The 17,606-nt window shown below is 44.6% G+C and overlaps 1 long non-coding RNA gene across 2 annotated transcripts in view; it reads left to right on the top strand.

The window, feature by feature from the left end:
• Window positions 1-3,577: 3,577 nt before the first annotated feature.
• LOC112549428 overlaps window positions 3,578-17,606 on the top strand; it is a 65,132-nt gene continuing 51,103 nt past the window's right edge. For both annotated transcript variants that reach the window (XR_003092834.1, XR_003092835.1), the window contains exons 1-2: window positions 3,578-3,728; window positions 15,783-15,933. This is a non-coding gene — a long non-coding RNA (uncharacterized LOC112549428). The remainder of the gene's footprint in view (window positions 3,729-15,782; window positions 15,934-17,606) is intronic.

Genomic DNA, 17,606 nt, shown 5'->3' with positions numbered 1-17,606 from the left:
CTCCCCTCCCCTCCCCTCCCCCAGTCAGCTGGGATCAAGTGACCCCAGCAAGAAATATATCCACTTGTTTTTTGAAGGAGTCCAGAGTAGGTGCCTGCACCACCCCTGGGGGAAGCCCGCTCCAGACCCTGGACACATACACCATAAAGAACTTTTTTCTTATATCCAGTCTAAGCTGGCCTTTCTGGAGCATATGGCCATCAGACCTTGCCATCCCAGGTCTTGATGTACCCCTCTTATGCAATCGCAGGCCACCACCAAGTCCTCCCTGAGCCCTTCCATCTCCAGACTGAAGAATCCCAAGTCCCTCAGCCTCTCCTCACATGGCTTTCCCTTCAGGCCTTGGATGATATGAGTGGCTCTCCTCTGGACCCTCCTAAGCCTCTTCATATCCTTCCCAAAATGAGGGGCCCAATACTGGACGCAGCACTCCAGCTGCGGTCCCACCAGAGCAGAGCAAAGCAGGAGAATGACCTCCCTGGTCTTGCTTCAGATTCATCAGTGGATGCATGCCAGAGTTTGGCTAGCTGTGCCAGCCACAGCATCACACTGGTGGCTCACATTCATCCCATGGTCAATCAAAACCTTGATAGGGAAAAAAGAGGTCTGTAGGCTTTCATGAGTGCACAAACCAACAATTATTAATACATGCTAGGCATGTCTACATCAGATGTCTCAGTGCATAGTAGCCTAGTTTACTATGCAGTAAGCATGCATATTTACACATGTGTACACTTACTGTGCAGTAACAACTCTTAATCATGATTAAATTCGCTACCTGCAAATGCAGGTAGCAAATTGAAGAGCAATTAGTTACTGCACAGTTATGCATGTGTAGACACAACCCAGAAACAAGTTTGCTTCCAGATCAGCTGTACCACTAGGGAGCTGGCCTGAGGATAATCCCAGGGCTCTGGGCTGGGAGCCTCTCCTGCCCCAGGGCTGGGGTGCTTCTATGGCAGCCCTTGTCTTAGACTTTAAAAGCCTGGAGACATTCTGAGCCCTGGGGCACACATACCTTGCCTGAGGGTGTTGCAGGCCCCTGTGTCCCCCTGGAGAGGTCACAGACTAACTATGCCAGCCTGCCTGCATCCCAGCACCACTGCCTGGCACTGCACTTCTGTGCAGTTGCCAGGACTGCACCATCCAGGCCCACAAGGTGCTGCAGGCTGCTGCCCGCAGATGCAGCTGCAAGCAACTTCTGGCCAGCAGGGCCAGCTCCATCTTCCCATAGCCCACCCCAAGCAGCCTGCCCAGAGCCTGCAGGTACTGTGGGGCATTGCCTCTGCTGTGAGGCTTCCAGTCCAATGCTGTGCTGTTACAGGCAGATGTGCAGGGCTGGCAGCACACACAGTCCTGCAGGGGCCCAGAGAGCTGGTGCAGGATCCCCGATGGCATCCTCCTCACCCAGGCCCATTCACATGGCCATGCCACATCTGTGCCCACCATCCAGGGCCGCAACTGGTCCAAATAAGAGACTGGTGACCTCATGGTAATGTGAGGTAAGGAAGAGAAGCAGTGCCAGCTCAAGCAGGGTAACCATTCCACTTGCCTACATCTATGACATGCTGTCAGGCCAGATGCAGGAACACAGGCACCACCACTGCATAAAACTGAAGGCCTTGTGGGCACAGTGGGTCACAGTGACCAACCACAATCGTCAATCCAGCAGTGTCTTCAAGTCCATGCCCTTTATAAGGCAACTGACAAACACCCTTGTGCCCCATGACCCTGGCAGCAGCTGTGCTGTCTATGACAGCACAGGTGGCCTGACCAAGCCCCCACCCCAGCCTGGCAGCCCCAGTGACACATCACTGGAGGAGGGCCCCTCAGGTGTCCAGTGGCCCATCCCACCAAGCTCCCCAGCTACAGTCTCCACCAGCTGGGAGCCTGGGTCAGTGCCTGCCTTGCCAGTTCTGGAGCCCCATGGCCACCCAAGAGGTGCAGCCATCCATGACACTACCAGCTGCCAGCAGCACCAGGTCCTCCCCAGGGCAGGCTCCCAGCCAGGCACCTGCATGCCACCCCCTGCCATCTGAGGACACCAGCTGAAGCCACATGCCATCACCAACAGCCAGGACTAAGCAGAGCCACTGCAGCTCTGGTCATGCCAGCCGCAACCACATGAACGAGTGGTGCCTCCCAAAACTGGGGGGGCACAAGTGTGGGCGGCAGCGTCAGCAGTAGAGTGGCAAGCAGCAGTGTCAGCAGTGGAGCAGCAAGCAGCAACCAAATGCAAAAGCTGGCAGTGGTGACAGTGGCAGTGCAGGGGGTTGTGAGCAGCAATTGGCAACCATCCACAGAAGCTGGCAGCAGTGGTGGCAAATGGTGACTGCACGCAGAAGCTGGTGGTGGTGGTAGGGGGGGTTGGGATTGGCAGCAGTGAGTGGTAAAGGGTTGCAGAAGCCAACAGCAGTGAGTGGTGACCCCCCACAGAAGCTGGCAGCAGCAGTGGGGTGGGGGAGAAGTGACAGCCCACAGAAGTCAGCGGCAGCAGTGGCTAGGGGGGGGCACATGCCCCTCTATACCTCCCCTACGAGGCACCTATGCCATGTGGTAGGCTGCCCCTACCCCACTCCATGCCTGGCCCACCCACACTCCCGTGGCCCCAGGTCCCCGCCCCCAACCCCCCACAGCACTCAGGGAGACAGTGCAAAACTTCACTGAGAAGTAGGGCCATGCGAAGAATTGTGCAGTGATGCGAATCAGAGGAGATTTGGCCCAATTTGGCATCCAAATCTCCAAATCCAAACTGAATCGGGGGACCAATTGAAAGGTCTGAATCAATTCAAAGTTCTCCAAATCTTTTCTGAAGATTGGACAGCTTCAAATCAATTCGGATAGTCCCCGGTGGCTGCAGCAGGGTGCTTTTATTTTCTTTACCTGATGCATAAATGTGCTACTTGCAGTTACAGAATTGTTCAGAAACATCATCTTTCAAGTGATCCCAGGCTAGTTTCAAGATGTGACCCACCTGTGTGTTTCACTGGGAAAATGGTAGCCAAGTTCAAACACTGAAGATATTGTACATCAAATGGTAACAATTATGTAGCATGTAGAGATCCATATGGTTTCTGTATCTTGAATGAGGTACTGGAATAGAAGTTTTGTTTTGTTTTGCTTTGCTTTGCTTTGGGAGGGGTTAATTAGCTGGATATAAGCATGATTTGCATGAAGTCTCAGTGAATGGACTGAAGCAAATGCAAACTGGAATATCGAGCCTTGCATGGTCATCAGTTGATGCCAACTGTCACTGAGCCCTGACCTATCAAAATAAGACTGACAGCAAAGCAGTAGAGACAGATAAGCCTGAAATACTTGGGTGCTACAGCTATATATTATACTAAGAAATGACATGTGAGCCCTCTAGGTGATCTATACATTATCCAGGCATCCAGTTTTTTAATATTCTCAGCTGCATTTGTGGGAAATGTGTGACTTGGAGCACAACCATTTGTTTTAGTAATGAGCTATTTCTAATGCGACTATGTAATGTTGATTGGTGACAGAGTGTTGATGCCAAGCTTAGGAGGAGTGCTAGAAATAACACCCTTCCTTCTCCAGAGTCTGAGATAACTGCATGAGTAAACTGCAACAACTAAGCTATTATAAATACAAGACATAGCATTGGCAGATAAGGGTTTTATGGTTGGGAGGGAAATGGTAGAGTCTCTTTAAAATGCTTGGAAGCTGATATCTTTAAAGTGGAGTATGGCAGAAGATCAAAGGTAAGTATCTCTAGAAATTCCTGTGCATTGATAGTGAAGCTGGATTATTTCAGCCTTCTAAAAAATAAAATAAAATGAACATAACCTAATTAGTTTATTTCCATCTCCTGGCAAGGTTCTGAGGAGAGGCATTTATAGATGTGTAGTGAGTGATGGTTGTTATATACTATTTTCTGAAAAAAAGATCTTTAATTAACAATTGCAGGTTTTATTGTGAAATCATTAGCAACAAAAGCACAGCACTGCCCAATACTTGCAGAGGAGGTTAAAGGAGTGGTGGACTAGATTTTTAAAAGTATTTAAATACCTAACTTTGTTGTAAAAATTAGACACAGTAAACTTAAAACCTGGCCTTGTGTGCCTGCTGACCTTAAGCAGCTTTTACGCAACATTGCAACTTCACACTCTCTAACTTTTGGGGGTGAAGTGGGATATTACTTATTTATGCACTTCAGTACAATTTGTAGTCACTGTTCGCAAAGTTTGCTAATGGAAAAAGGTTGTACTACCTATGTGTATATGGCTATAATAGGTGTGCAGCAAATGAAGCAGTGCTCTCATGGAACGCTGCCTCAATCTCCTTATGTGAGACAGTGCATTCGGCAAAAATTTAATCTTTACTGTGTCAAAATAAATTACACTCTATAAAGCAGGAACTTCTAAGGATTACAAGAACAGAATATTTTCCTTTAAATTAATATGGGACATATTCCTTTTTTTAAAATTCCATAATAGGGTATGACAATCTTATCAGATAACCTATGGGATTTTAAACTACAAGAAGGTTAAGGAGATCAGAATGCATGTTTAGCATTAAGCACCCAAAGGCATTCAAAAACCATGTACCATGTTATGGGTTGTAAAAGGTTACATGATTTTTTTAAAATGCATCTGGAGGCTAAGATATCCAAAAGTTCCCATGGAAAGTGCAAAAATTCAAATCAATTAAAAGTTTAATTTACAAAGAAAAATATAACAACAAAGAACTACATTTACAACCATTTTTCCACAGTCAGAATGGCAGTTTTCAGTGCTCGATTTTAAAAATGTAAATGCCTCCATGGATTCAAGGCAGTGACAAAACAGTTTTGTCACCTACCCAATCACTAAATTACTGTGAGTGAAATTCTGGCCCCATTGTCATAAGTTTTGCCACTGACTCTTATGGAGCCAGTATTCCATTCCTGGTGATTAAAAAAGAAGAAAAAATTACAGAAATGGTCTATTAGGGTACAAAGCATTTCTATAAAAGTGTGAAACACACACACACGCGTACATATACACACACACACACACATTCAGTAAATTTAAGAATTCAGATGCCCAACAAACCCTAAGGCACCCTCCAAAATGCCATGCATGTCAGAGATTTTATATGCAAGTACTAAACTTGCAGCAATACTACAAACCAAGGTTTTACTATTAATTAGCACATGTGAACTAACTAAGTCAGTGTTCTCACTAGCTGTCTCAGTAGGCTAGACTCTTCTTTGCAGAAACCATACCACACCTGAAATTAAATTTCACCCTCAGATTTGTTCTAAATTAGGCCAGTTACAAAAGCCCCTAATGGGCAGTTCTTCTGTCCCTGCCTCCTCTGCTGGGGGTGAGGCAAGGCATACAGCTGGGTATGCTGGCTTTCTTCACGTAGAACCCATGGGCAGACATTACCTTTGTAGCACTACAAACACCCTTATAGTGTGAAAAAAGCAAGACTACAAATGTGCTTCACCAAGTCTAGGGGTTTGATTTGTTTCCAACAAGACACTTTTTAAAAGGTTTTCCACATCTTAATAGTTCCAGCAAATTCATGCCATCTGAACACATCTCCAACACCAGTCATTAAATTACTCAGGTGGACTCTGCCTCATAGGCTGCCAGCTAAATGGTGATGGGACTTAACTTACTGCACTGTCAAGGACTTTTCACATAAAACTAGACTGGAGGCAGTGTGTGGGAGGTGGCAGCATGTTCCATCCCTGCCTGAATCTGATTGGTAGAAAACAGCAGGGGAAAGAACTGGCTCTGAGCCAGTGGAAGACAGAGAATACGAGGCTGAAGAACAGGTGGGGCCCTGCCATAGAAACCAAGCATTACAGTCTTTAAACATTTCCTAGGATTTAATTTTGCTATTAGCTATATAGAGAAATATAATTGTTTTTTATATATTGGTCTCTGTCTGTCTGTCCATCTGTCTGCCTACATATTTTTCGGGGGTTAATCTATTTTTTGTTTTATTCCAGCTCCTTCCTTCTTATTGTAGGCATCACTGAGCACATCTACACGAGATGTTTACTGCAGAGATGATTAATTAGCTCCGCAGTAAAACATCAGCATCTACATCTGCGACACTATTAGGCCGGAATAAACTAATTTACTCCAGCACAGGATAGTACTGCTGGACACAAGTACGATCCTGTGATGGAGTAAATAATTCCACTGCAATCCACATATAAATGGGAACCAGGCTGGCTAGGGCACAAGGGTGCTACAGTCTACAGGCTGCCTGCCAGCTAGCCCCATATTGTAGCACTCTCACGGCCCAGCCAGCTCCTCTGCAGCACGTTGAGGTAGGGGAGCAGCCCCGGGCTGGCAGGTTGACTCCCTAGGCCTCTTGCCAGCCAGGGCTGCTCTGAACCAGCTCAACATGCTGCGCTCCCAAGTACATGTGTAAGTAAACCTTTATTGCTTCACCATAATATCACAAAGTTTCATAGTTGGTAGGGTCAGAAGGGACCTGAGCAGATCATCAAGTCTCCCCCCCTGCCATGGGCAGGAAAAAATGCTGGGGTCAAACAGCCCCAGCTAGGTGTTCATCTAGCCTCCTCTTAAAGACCCCCAGGGTAGAAGCCAGCACCACTTCTCTCGGAAGTTGGTTCCAGATCCTAGCTGCCCTGACAGTGAAGTAGCGCCTCCTGATGTCTAGCCTGAATCTACCCTCTGCCAGCTTGTGACCGTTATTTCTAGTCACTCCTGGGAGTGCTCAGGGGAACAGGGACTCCCCCAATGCCTGCTGGTCCCCTCTGACTAGTTAGTAAATGGCCACTAGATCCCCCCTCAGCCTTCTCTTGTGGAGGCTGAACAGGTTCAGGTCCCTTAGCCTCTCCTCATAGGGCCTGCCCTGCTACCCCCTGATTATCTGAGTGGCCCTCCTCTGGACCCTCTCCATGCTGTCCACATCCCTCCTGAAGTGCGGTGCCCAGAACTGGACGCAGTACTCCAACTGCGGCCTGAAAAGTGCTGCATAGAGGGGGAGGATCATCTCCTTGGACCTGCTTGAGATGCATCTGTGGATGCATGACAAGGTACAGTTGGCCTTCCTGACCGTGTCCCCACACTGTCATCCCATGTTCATTTTGGCATCAATAATGACTCCAAGATCCTTTTCTGCCTCTGCACTGACAAGAAGGGAGTTCCCCAGCATGTAGGCATGCTGCTGGTTCTTCCCCCACAGGTGCAGCACCTGGCACTTGTCAATGTTGAAACCCATCCTGTTCTCATCCGCCCACCCCTGTAACCTGTCTAGGTCTGATTGTAGTCTAGTCCTCCCTTCTAGCGTGCCCACTTCCCCCCACATGTACATGCGCCTACAGAATGGCAGCTACAAAGAGTCTTTCAAATTCTTTTTCTTAGTTGGCAAACAATGACACGCTGTAGTCTACGTAATTTTGTATTATGCAAGGTTCTGTGCAGAGATCATTTCTAGGAAGGGGGCAGAAGTTCTCAGTCGTGCCTATCTTTCAAAAATTCCAGTTACACTCCTGTGAAAATGCTCAGGCTGTACAAAACCTGTTGGCATTTGGGTGTTTTTACATAAGTAGCTGCCCTATAACAGTATAAAGACCATACAGTGGGTCTTAAAGCTTAAAAATGACTAGCTCTTCTGAATGTTTCATCACTTCATTATCCGGCATTGGACATCGTAAAAGGTGAGCACTTCTGAAAAAAATCAGGCTCCTATCAGGCATCTCAAGTTGGATATCCAGAACTCAGACACCTCAAATTAGCTGAACACTCTAAAAAATTGTGAGCCTTTGAGTCTAGATTTTTTTTGTACTTGCAAAGGACAACCATGATTAATAATTTTTTTGTGCAACTCGTGATTGACATAAAAGATCCATGATCAAAGGCCTGTCAATATAAATAAGAGAGCTTTGAGTTTGTTAGGGTTTGCATGCACAAGAAGACAAGTTCCTGTTGATTTTAATCTCCTTTGGATTATGTGATAAGCAATTAAAGGTACACATTTACTCTCAGCTATATCCCTGCAACCTTACTGAACCTAAGAAGGTTGCATGGCTGCAACTGACAGAAACAATCAAAATTGTGCTGTTTAAGCAACTTGTAGAGCAATGGCACTGCTTCTTAGCATATTTAACACTGATGAGGATATCTTAGGTTATAAAATGAGTTAAAAAAATTTGCTGAATGGCTGTCACTCTTCATAATCTTATCTGCCCTGAAAGGGAGCTGGCATTCCTTTACAAACCCCTAAACAAAAAGCCTGTGAAAGACATCATGCTAATGATAGTTTCTTCTGTTTGTTAATCTGCTTCATAAATCTATCGTTAAGCCAAAACTTTCAAATTTGGCCATCTGAAGCTAAGGACCTAAATCCATATTTATGCACCTAAAGTACATGACCCTGTTTTTATTGGCACTGTACTCTACCATTCCCATTGGCTTTTGTGAGCAGCAGGGAGGCATTTAGCAATGTTTTTAGAGATGCAGGCACTCAAAACCAGGCCACTTATATTTAGAAACTTAAATATGGATTTAGGTGCCCAACTTTAGACACTCAGGTTTGACAATGTTAGCCCTGGATAATGGAAGTAATTCATAGTTGAACAACAGCATTTTCATTTCATGGTTCTAGCATTCTCCTTACACCCTCACCTCTCAATTATGTTATCTGTCTTCTAAGCAAAGGATTTAAAATAATCCAGGACTGTGCTTCTTCCCTCTGACCTACTCATACTACAATTCTTGTATACAAGGGCCACTAGGAAAAAAACTACATTTTTATTTTATGGCCTCAATTCCTTGATTCAGCATATTAGGGGAAAAGTATCCACCACATAGAAGAGATTAGCTCAGGAACTATTCTTAATTTTTCTTTCTTTAAAATAAAACACCAAACAAACTTATCATAGAGCAAAATCAGCAGCTGCAAATTAACGAAGCCATTGTGTCAACTAATAAAATACAACTAGATGCTTGAGCTCCAGGGAAAGATGAATGTTCTCGGTATGCAGGAGGATTATTTTGCCTCTGATATCGAGGACATCTATCAATACCTGCTATCTCTGAACACCAATAACTTCCTCATCATATGGCCACTTCTTGTCCTCTAAACAATCTTATCTATTCAGTTCTTGAGATGAATCCTCCATTTAAAAGCTGTTCCCGACATTTTTCATTGCCAAAAATAGGGTAGAAATTGTGTTATTTCTGTCAGTAGCTTTCTGGGTCTCCTCAGGAATATAACTGGTGTCATCCTTGGTTTTTGTTTAGATGGCCCTCCTTGTCTGCTGGAACGACCTTGAGGATGGCCATGACAGGACAGTACTTTTCTTGGCAAGCGTCAGCCAGTTTCATTTTGAAATCTAACATTTTCTCTTGCTTCAGAAAGGGATGAGCATTCCTGTCAGAGTATTTCCCTGTTCTATTTTTCTGGCCTGTTCTTTTGTAACTTTTGCTGAGCTAATTGTCTTCAGCTCAAGCAGCTTTTAAGATAGCAGCAGTGAAGTTTTATCTTTCTGCCCATAAGTCCTAGAGGTAGCCATCCTAATAAATCATTGTGAGGTGCGATTCAATATTTAACAAAGAGAAATACAGGTCCTTTGAAACTGACAGGACTATTTTTTAAAAAAATACTTCCTTCCTACTGTACTGAGTTTCCTGCTAACTGATTTAGTTGCTCATAATATCACCTTGGGGAGAAGGGCCTGAAATAATTACCCAAAAGAGTAACTTAAAAATAAAGGGCTATTATCCATTGTTCATAGATTATAGAGTCGGAAGGGACCCAATGGATCATCGTGTCTGACCCCCTGCATAGGCAAGAAAGAGGACCGAGGTCAGATGACCCCAGCCAGTTGACTGTCAAGCCTCCTCTTGAAGACCTCCAAGTTAGGTGATAGTAGCACCTTTCTTGGAAGCCCATTCCAGACTGTGGCTACCCTTACTGTAAAAAATGTCTTCTTCATGTCTAACCTAAATCTACTGTCCACTAGTTTGCACCCTTTATTCCTAGTTACTCCCTGGGGCGCTCTGGTAAACAGCGCATCACCAATTCCCTGCTGTCCTCCCCTGATAAACTTATAAGTAGCTACAAGTTCACCCCTTAGACATCTTTTGTAAAGGCTGAAGAGATCCAGATCTCTCAACCTCCCCTCGTAGGGTCTTTCACGGAGGCCACTAATCATGTGAGTGGCCCTCCTCTGAACCCTCTCCAGATCCTCCATGTCCCTCTTGAAGTGCGGCGCCCAAAACTGAACACAGTACTCCAACTGCGGCCTGACCAATGCCGCATAGAGGGGGAGCATCACCTTCCTTGACCTGTTGGTCATGCATCTGCTAATACATGACAAGGTGCGATTGGCTTTGTTGATGGCCTCATTACACTGCCGGCTTATGTTCATCTTGGAGTCAACTATGACTCCAAGATGTGTCTCAGCCTCTGAGCTGCTGAGGAAGTTATCCCCCAACCTGTAGGTGTGCTGGGGATTCCTCCTTCCCAGGTGGAGTACCTTACATTTATCTTTGTTGAATTGCATCCTATTCCACTCTGCCCATTGATCCAACCTGTCCAGGTCTGCCTGTATCTGCTCCCTGCCCTCCAGCGTGTTAACTTTGCTCCATAACTTGGTATCAAGTGCAAACTTGGAGAGGGTGCTCTTCACACCCTCCTCCAAATCGCTGATGAAGATATTAAATAATACCTGTCCAAGGACCGAACCCTGCGGGACCCCACTGCCTCCTTCCAGGCCAAGAACGACCCATCCACCACTACTCGCTGGGTGCAGTCCCTAGGCCAGTTAGCCACCCACCTGACTGTAGGCATCCACTCCACAGCCCGTTAGCTTCCCTATGAGACTAGGGTACAAAACTGTGTCAAAGGCCTTCCTAAAATCCAGGTAGATGACATCAGCCTCAGCTCCTGTATCAAGGCAGTGTGTGACCTAGTCATAAAAGGCTATAAGGTTTGTCAGGCAGGATCTACCTGTGACGAACCCATGCTAGTTTCCTTTCAGCATTGTTTCTCCTGCTGGGCCTTCACAAATGCACTCTTTGATGATTTTTTCCAGTATTTTCCCAGAGATAGAGGCAAGACTGACTGGTCTAAAGTTACCCGGCTCATCCCTTCTCCCCTTCTTAAAAATGGGCACCATGTTGGCCCTTTTCCAGTCCCCAGGGACCTGGGCGGAGCACCATGAGTTCTCAAACAGCCGTGCCAGCAGCTCAGCTATGACATTGGCCAATTCCTTCAGCACCCATGGATGGAGGTCGTCCAGGCCGGCTGACTTGTACCCATCCAGCCCTTCCAAGTGCTCTTTAGCCAAAGGTTAGTGCTGGCTTAGTTGTCTGGTGCCTCTTGGACATCTGTCTATGCTCAAGGTGGAGGAATTGTCTTGGTCAGTATTTAGGAATACTGAAGTAAAGAACACATTGAAGAGCTCTGCCTTTTTCTCTGCATCAACCACCAACTGACCTGATTTGTCCTGCAGGGGTGTTATGTTACTCTGCACTTTCCTTTTGCTCGCTATGTATCTGTAGAAGGACTTTTTATTGTCCTTAATTTTTGAAGCCAGCCTAAGCTCCAGTCCTGCCTTGGCCTGCCTAACTGACTCCCTGCAATAGCGTGTCAGGGTGGTGTATGCCTCCTTGGTGGCTGCCCCCTGCTCCTAAATCTCTTTCTTTGCACTCAGTCTTTCCTGGAGCTCCCTGTTCAGCCAAGGGGGCTCACCTACCATGAATCCAGTGGTGAGCAAACTGTAGTTTAAAGTCAGCTATAGCACTGGTTCTCAATGTTGCACAACAATCCATTTAATAATATTTGGAGTAGTTATCTACTAATAAGCAGGGATCCTGGTTTGCTCTGATAAAAAAAAATCCCAGTTTTCAGATTTAAAAAAGTAACCCAAAATCTGCAGACGCAGACGCATATATTTTGGGTTACTTTTTTTAATTTATATTTATCACGGCGGGGTCCTATAGGAGGGCCGTGATCTCCTTAAGGCCCTCTCTCCATGCCAATTCGGCCCAAGGGCACCCTCGACCCCCTGGGGGTCTCCCGGTATGATGGGTGCTCCCCAGGCACCCTAGCCTTATGGGCTATGCGTGGCTCCTACCAACCCCTAATACCACGCCCCAAGCCTCGCAGATGGGATAGACGCTGGTATGTCTCTCTATACTATTGCCCCTTTCTGGGCTCTTACTGGGCCCACTCTGGGCTCTCTCTAATACAGTGCCCCTCACTGGGATTCTTAGTAACACCGCCCCTATCTTGGGACTCTTGAGGCCCACTCTGGGCCTTCTCTAAAATAATCTAGTCCACTTTGGGACGTCCTCTCGAGCCACCGGTATTTTAGGCCCACCGCACTACTAACCTCTCGTTGGCCGGGCACACTGTGCTGCTATCCCCTTTTCCTGGGGACCACCGCAGCACTGCCCTTCTCTGGGGCACTGTGCTGCTAACCCCTTTGGTCTGGGTCCACCGCAGCACCCTGCCCCTGTCCTGGGTTTTTCCGTAGTGCTAGCCTGTTACCGGGCTCGCTACGCCCGTCCTGGGCTTCTCAATCTGGCCCCTCTTGGGCCTCTCAAACATTGCCCCTCTTGGGCCTCGCAATGGTCCCCCTTCTCTGGGACCTTCCAGGCCCCACTGGGCTCCTTAATAATACCGCCCCCTGTTTGGGGCTCTCCATGCCCAGCCTGGGCTTCCTAATAAAATCACCCTTCTCTTGGGACTTGCTGTGCCCACGCTGGGGCTCTTTAAATGCCCCTCTCTGGGCTGGGGTCTACACACCCCGCAAGTTGCGCCCCTCACTGGCGCTAGGGCCCCCGCACCACTGTGGGTCCCTTTGAGGATAATGCGCCCTCTTGGCACTAGGGCCCCCCCCACCTCTGGGGTCCCTATGAGGCCTCCTCCAACCCCTATAGCCTCACCCAAACCACCGGTGTAATACACTAGAACACAAACATAAACTTGAGCCCCCTGGCTATAACCAAAACCCAAGGCACTGGGCCCTAACAACATAAGCCTCCTGGCTGTAATTTAACATCATTGCTCCAGCCTCTGGAGCTCTCGCGATCTATACTTGCTGTTAAGCTCCCCCCCCCCCATCTTAACTGCAGGAACTCCTGCCCCTCTGACTGCTGGCAGGGAACTGCTAGCCTGGCCTTGACTCTAGGCTTTATAGGAGCCAGGCCCTGCCCCCTACAGGCAGCTGACTCTTATCAGTTGCCCTGGCAACCCACAGCTGTACTCATTATCGCTGATAGGGCTTTTCCCCAGCAGTTTTCCCCTCTCTAGGAGCGGGGCAGCGGGGTGCGCTGTGACAATATATATATATATATATGATGACATTTCATACATATGGTGGCATTCATTTTAATCACAGAAAAATGTGGATTTTGGGTTATGTTTTTTAATCCAAAAATTGGGGATTTTTTTTTTTTAGCAGAGAAAACCAAGATTCCTGCTAATAAGAGATAGCCCTTCCTATTTAAATAACAAATACCCATGACAATCTTGGACCAGGAACAATTGGATTTCTCATACAGTTTTGGTGGTCCTTTTTCACTTGTTTCCTGTATTTATTTAATATTTCACATTTGCCTATCTCATCTTTGCTAGCAGCATTATATTCAGAAAGAACACAGTATCTATGGCTATTTTCTTACATTTCCTCAATCCTTAAATGGAAATTGCCCTGTTATGACATGATATCCTTTATACAGAATCCCATCCTATGCAGCAATTTTATCTCTACAGTCTAATGAGTGGTTATGTCTAGAGTGGCCTGTACTTTTTGTATCTATCTATTCAGCCCTCTAGAATTATGCTCTTGGAACTGTTACAAAATGAGCCAGTTTTTCTTTTCTCATTTAAGTTTTTCTCTCTCTCCCTTGCAGAGTGAGTATTACTTGGACCATATTTATTTCAAATTCCTGTACTTACAAATTGGTATTCAATATTTATATGTGCTTTTGAAATAGTATCACCACTAAAGGAATACCTTACCTGCCCTGCATTTCATATTTAACCTAAGTGATCATTTTCTTAAATCTAGAAGATTGTGAGGATTGTTTCTTTTTTATTTGTTTACTTTAACTAGATTTTTCCATACGATTTCTGTGGGTTAACAGAGCTTATAGTCTGCTTTTTACCTTAACCAGATTTTTCCCATATCCAAAAAACACTCACTATTGTTTTTAAATGCCATAATTTTTTCCAATCTGTTTGAATCCTTTGCTGCTTCAATCACTGCCTTGGAAGCATATGCAATTGGCTACTGGTACAAACAATACTTATAATCTACAGATAGAGATAAAGGGATGCTTCCAGTCATTTTTGTGATATGCACCAACAACAGTTGATCACATGCAAAAAAAACCCCTCTTAGATCTTAGGTTTGTGTTTAAATGGCTACACACACAAATTTCACCTGTTCAACTTGCATAATCCACTTATGCAAGAAACAAGGGTTGTTGTGGATGATATCCTTTATTGGATCAACTGTGTGAAGCGATAGATTTAGACAAGCTTTCAAATACATCTGAAAGCTTGTCTTGTCTATCCCAAACATGCAGTTGGTTCAATATAAGATATCATGAGGGATCCTAGTTTTCTCTGATTAAAAAAAAAAATCCCCAATTTTCAGGTTTAAAAAAAGTAACCCCAAATCCGCATTTTTCTGTGATTAAAATGAAACAACTCTCTCTCTCTCTCTCTATATATATATATATAGTCTTGAAGTCACAATCTCATGTAACCATTCCCTCTAGATTTTGCAATTCTTTTCTGGCAATGAGTCATTAATGTGTCCTTTTTACACACCCAAATGTCTGACTATGTCAAACCAGGTGCAACTGGAAAATCCCTGTTTATGACTAATACATTAAGATTATTTTCCCAGAAATCTGTTTCCTCTATACATTCACAAAGCCTGTCTTTGTAGTTCCTGAATAAAAGTTAACAGTGAAAGCAAAATGCTTATAGTGATTTAAATAACTATATCTAGTACTTGCCAAGAAAATGCTAAAAAAGAAATATTTTAACTTGATTATACCTCTCCTGAAAAGTACACACATTTATAAATCTGAGGTTAGTAGTATAGAGAAAAGGCTTACATTATACCTATAAAGCTCATCTCTAGGAAATAAACTTGGAAAACAATATTAGAGAAGAAAAAACATGCAATGCTTTCAATGTCTTCTGAACCCAGCAGTCTTTCCTGCCCAAGTGCAGGGGAGCTGGACCCAATGATCTTGTAAGGTCCCTTCCAGCCCCTAACATCTATGAATCTATATTTCACACCTAATTCTGATCACACACCGCTGCAAGCAGAGAAACCAATACCCTGTTGGCAATAAGATCAGAATCAGGGGTCAGACTGGCAGTCTGTTAACTGTCATTGCTCTATTGACTTCCTTGTGACCATACCAACTCATGCAGCCCTATATCCTCAAAAACACATAGCTTAACAAATCTTGAACTCTTTGTACAAACCATTTACATCTAGACAAAACAAGTTCAAAGTGGGTAGAAAGGCTAACATTCTAATTTGTTTTTTTTAGTTAATATACATGAAAAGAGATTCATAAAGTAAAGAAAATGAGAAATAGAAATAAAAGTTTATAACAGACACTGCTTTTAGTCCTTGGAAATAGAATAGAGGATATGAATGTGAGCTTACATAGAAGAAAGTACTCATAGTGCAAATTGAAGGGTAACTTGAAAATTATATAGTGAGAACTAAAATCTCATTTTTAAACATGAATTTTCAATATTTATTCTTTCTTTCCTCCACATTGCATGGAAAATGACAGAAACATCAGTATTAACTAAAAGGATATGATGTAAAGTAACTATTACCTGGGCAAGTTACAGCAGTATCCCCCACAGACCAGTTCCAAGTTCATCTGCTCTTAACTATATTAAATCAAAAAAGGATAAAGTTCAAGATAATCACTGATAACAGTAAGTATTACTATCATATAATAAAGCAGTTGTATAGCTACTGTTTATTGGAATTTAGAAGGTCATCTCAAAGCTAGTCAAGGTTAAGTACTTAGATATATTACTGACAATGCTTTTGAACAGACTGTACCTTTAAAGAACTGTGTCAGTAGGTACCAATCGCGTGATATCTGTAGGTATTTAAAAGAGAAAGAGAGCAAGCCAACAATGTTTTAGCTTCACTTCAGAGTCCTGTGATATGAAGTATCATAAAAAACAAACAAACCCAAACGCATATACCTCATTCCCACCAAGAGTTTTAAAATAGCTAAGAAAATATAGCTTCAAAATCTTAGAAGACTTACAATTAAGGTTTGAGTGAAGCTAAGGGAGCACACAAAATTTCAGTGTTTTTAACATATTGGTTAATATCTATTATTCCAAGAGGGGAAGATGAACAGGGAGGTAGTGAAATTCACAGATAACATTATTTAGGTTATTCAAAGCCAGAGAGCATTGCAAGAAACTTCAGTGAGACTTAATCAAGCAAAAGTGAATGGGCAACACAATGGCAAATTAACTTTAATTTTAATAAATTCAAAGTAATACATGTGGAAGAAAAAAATTTAACTATTCACAAATCAAGGATTCTAAATTAGCTGTATCAGATTAGAAAAGGAACCTTAGCTTGAGCATGGTCAATGCAGTGAAAACCTGTGATCAGCTGCTGCTGTAGCCCCCCCAAAAATTTAAAAAGCTGAGCTGTTTGTCACCTAAGGAATAAGATAGAGATTAAAACAGGGGCAGGTCTTTGATGGGCTTTTTGTTTTGTTGCATCATACTTTAATTCTGCTAAAGCAATTTTTCTTTATTTCAGTACTGGAAACTGTGCTAGGAGTGATTTCTCCTGGTCATTTACTTGTACATAAACTCACGTGGCCCGATGATCTGGCGGCATTGGCAGCACATGTTCTGGCAGCACAGTTTTAAGGCAGAACTGAATCATTTCCCCTTCCCATGGTTCAAGAAATCTATGCCACTTACTAGATCTATTTAGGCTCCCTCTGCACACTACAGGTATCGCATAATTAACTCGTTATCTGTGCAATTACTTTAAGACCGACTACACATGCAAAGAAGTTATTATGCCATAAAAGGTGCAACCAGCTATAAAGTTAGACCTTGAAAATATGTACTAACTTTATAACTGGTTACTATCAAGCTTTAATTTGCATGTGTAGTGAGGTCTCCCTGGTGGCTGGGAGCCCCATGACCTGACAGGGATGCACATTGCCCAGCCAGGGCACCTGAGGGGACTCTAAGCCCCAGCAGCTGCCAAATCTGGGTCCCAGCAGAACAGGGACCCTGAGTCCCAAATCCAGGGCAGGATTAACCCTTTAGTGAGCCTTAGGCAAACAAACTCATGGGCCCCAGGCTGGTTGAGATCTCCCTCCCCATCCTGGCGCTGACCCCGGCCCATGGGGAGTGGGGCTTCGAGCCACCAGTAGGAAGCAGCCGCCACAGTGGTGAGGCCAATGGAGGGGAGGTGGAAAGGTAGATGTGGATTAAGGATTTTTAAGGCCCTGGGCAAGGAAAAAATTGGAGGCCTCCTTCCCCCACTAGAGCTCCCTGGACTGGCCTGGTCCCTCCCTGCGTTGCTGGACACACACACACACACACAGAGGCACAGGGAA

Source organism: Alligator sinensis, unplaced genomic scaffold (genome assembly GCF_000455745.1).
Source record: "Alligator sinensis unplaced genomic scaffold, ASM45574v1 scaffold46_1, whole genome shotgun sequence".
In the NCBI taxonomy this organism is placed as follows: domain Eukaryota; kingdom Metazoa; phylum Chordata; order Crocodylia; family Alligatoridae; genus Alligator; species Alligator sinensis.
The sequence above is the reverse complement of the archived record's forward strand: the minus strand, read 5'-3'. Positions and strand labels throughout refer to the sequence as shown.